This window comes from Danio aesculapii, chromosome 10 (assembly GCF_903798145.1).
Source record: "Danio aesculapii chromosome 10, fDanAes4.1, whole genome shotgun sequence".
NCBI lineage: Eukaryota > Metazoa > Chordata > Actinopteri > Cypriniformes > Danionidae > Danio > Danio aesculapii.
Window position 1 is genome coordinate 22027313 of NC_079444.1, and position 3658 is coordinate 22030970.

Sequence of the window (3658 nt, forward strand, 5' to 3'; positions counted from 1 at the left end):
ACAGTACTCATATAGATTAGTTTTCTAACTCAAATAGTTTGTTGCAGTCGGTTTCCTCAAATGGTTTGAGTTACCATAACTTTTTGCATGTAACTAACCCTAAACCTAACCCACACTCTAAACCCAACCACATTGTAAGTATATGTAATTAATTAATATTGCTCAGTAGTTTAATGAATAATTTAACTGCAACTACGTCACCTTAAAATAAAGTGTAATCTGAATGTTTTGTGTTCATATGTTATTCCACAACATTTATAGTGCTACTGAGGTGGGATACAGGTTTGGTGGTACAGGTAGGTTTAAGCATGCGTTAAAGTGTAAGGGATGGGTCAATGGTGTAATTATAAATGCAATTACAGAAATTAATTAAATATTTAATTACATGCAGATCATTTAAAAAATCTAAAGTAAAAACATAATGAATGCATTATTCAAAATGATTAATTTAAATGCAAGTACGTAAGGTAAGTTAATATAAAGTGGGACCTATATGAGTGTTACAATGGATCATGCAAGGTGCTTCTCTAAAGTTTGTGGTGGTTAGTTTTCTGGCCCACTTTGTGCCTGTGTTGTTACATGCTTTTATTCTTCATTAATAAATTTAATTTTATTAACTAATAATGTATAATTTGTCAAATGTTCACCACAATTATTGATTTTGCTTTTACTCTTGTCCATTTACTGTTATGCATATTGTCCAGTTGCATAAAATAATATTAATGCTTTGTGATTTAAAAATGAAATTTATACAAAAAATTACCTTAAATCATTAAAAAACTGTAAAATATTTATATATTGGCTGTGTGTAATATCATAAACACTTTGCAGTAGGTCCCTTTTTGTTAATGCTAAGCAACTTAATGCTAAAAAACATGTCAACTACCACTTATTAGAATGGACTACATTTCAACTTACATTATTTAAAGAGCCCATATTATACATGAAATAGGGTCATATTTAGGTTGTAAGGGTCTCCAACAACAGTCTAATATGCATGCAAGGTCATAAAACACTTTTATGGTCTTATAATCTGCATTTATTTTTACCTAATTGTGCCAGCGACTCCCATATGAATCGTTCAGCGATTCATTTGTTCGCAAACCCCTCCTCAGCGCGAAGCTAATCTGCGCTGATTGGACCGATGACAGCTTGCTGCGATTGGTCGACAGTGACAGGCTTCAGCACGAGACAGAGTGAAATGCCCAGCTGGTAATCAACTATATAAAAGTAGTCACAGTGCACACGCGCTTCATAGTGTAAGGCTTTTTTCACACACACACACAACCCTCCTCAGAAGAACTGGGGAGATCGACGCGAGTCTCCTAGCCTCTCCCTCTCCCTCTCTCTCTCTCTCACACACACACACAACGCTCCTCAGAAGAACTAGGGAAAGCGACGCGAGTCTCTCTCTCTCTCTCTCTCTCTCTCTCTCTCTCTCTCTCTCTCTCTCTCTCTCTCTCTCTCTCTCTCACACACACACACAACGCTCCTCAGAAAAACTAGGGAAAGCGACGCGAGTCTCTCTCTCTCTCTCTCTCTCTCTCTCTCTCTCTCTCACACACACACACACACACACACACACACACACACAACGCTCTTCAGAAGAACTAGGGAAAGCGATGCGAGTCTCCTGTCTCCTAGCTTACGATCGCCATAGCAACGACAAACGGCAGTGGAACGCGAGCTCACAAAAGCCTTTAACGTTAAATCCGTAAACAAAGCGGCACGCGTCGCGTTTTTAACGTGGCTTACATGTGATACGAGAATATAAAGAGTAACCGCGTGTACTGTACCAAGTTAACAAGTAACAAAACACAATAAATACATAATTTGCAAGTTAAACGAGGCAACAATTTTAATCGCACTTACTTACACTAGTGAATAAACCTCAACCACTGACTCTTCACAGTTCACAACTCATCTTTGGGTAGAGACTGTCAATATTATCCATCTGAGCACAGCGTGACTTCATTCGACCAGCGGCGTCTGTGTGTGTGTGTCTAGTGTTTTTTCTGTGTTAGTGGGCGGGGCCGCAGGTTTCAAATCTCACTGGTTTGCGCGCGTAACTACTGGCGAGGCTTGTGTTTCGTGGCTGCGTCATCGCGAAACACCTAATGACTCGTTATCAAGACGACTCGTTTGAAGCACTATGAGTCGACTCTTTTATAGATGAATCAATAGTTTTAAACACTGTACACTTACAGATTTAAGCCTTAGCTGGATATTTCACTTCACTTAGAGCTGTGTTACACACTACATGGAAGGGCATTTTCAAAAACCCATAATATGGGCTTTTTAAGCATCCCCAACCTAAATCCAAGTGAATTCTAATGAGCTCTATAGATATGTTGCAGAGTGTATAACTGCATATAGTTATAGTGCAACCAATAAAGGTTTCCAAATTTAAGCATAACATTTTTTACTAACCGTTTGACATTGCAGAAAAAAAGTGTATTGTATGATATCTATAACGTTGTGATTTATTCAAATAATCATCAGTATACATATAAGTACTAGGACAATAAAGTAGAAAGATAATTTCTCTCTTTTGATTCCTTGTCAAGTGTCATTAACATTTAAGGCTGGAAAATTGTCAGTGTGTCCATGCCTTTAATAAAGAGCGCATATTGTATGTTCTTATCAGTCTGCACTGCGTGCTCCTTAATTACACAGATAAGACTAAAGCACAGGGCAACAAATAACCATCAGGCTGTCAGTCATTCAGGCTCATGTCAAACACCTTATCAACTAATAATTAATAAATAAGAATGATCCTTCATGGAATCCTTATCGCTTTGATTAAAAACACACCATGTGCGTAAGCAGCCTGTAAGTGTAAACAGTGTAAATTCAACAATTCAACAGCAGGCATGAATTGTGCCTTCACGTTTCTGCTATTGTTGCTTTATAAAACAGCTGCGGCACTGTGCACAAAAAAAATAGAATTACTGAAATGTGATTATCATAAAATTTAATTATGATATGTCAAATTTATATCCACATTATAATAACTTCTTAATCGCATTGTTTCAGTCTGAAAAAAGGAACAGAAAGGGTTCAGGTATCTGCAAAACTTGCAGTAAGGCAGGAAAAGATTTAATTTCTTCATGAAATGCTCTACTGCAATAGATAATTTTACTAAAACTGTTTATGATATTTAATGTTTAGTCTAAACTGTAGATATGCAAATTATGGATGCAATCTGTTAAAGGGACAGATGCAGGATTAAGACAAATTAAAGTTAATCATTTTGTTAATAATGCTCGTTTTCTTGCACAGACTGAATTTTTTTACCGCAGCGTATTGCCAGGAGCTAGATATAGAGTTCGTCAAAGCCATTAATGTTTAAATATCATACAACATCTTAAATGTTTTCTGAAAATCAGCAGTCAATTTTTATTATTAAGAAATGTATATTTAGAATTAATTTATTGTCATATTGTATGTCTCATATTTGTCTAAAACAGTAGCATATTGTCCCGTGAGAAAAAGAGAAGTCTGTGTAGTACAGTGATAAGATAACAGCGTTAAATTCATAATAGATTATAAATACTAAGACTGACAGGAAAAGAGGGAGACACCAGGAGGGAAATAGATGTGTGAAAGTAAGGAAGGGGACCAACAGAAAAAAAAGACACACACACTGAAAGGCACA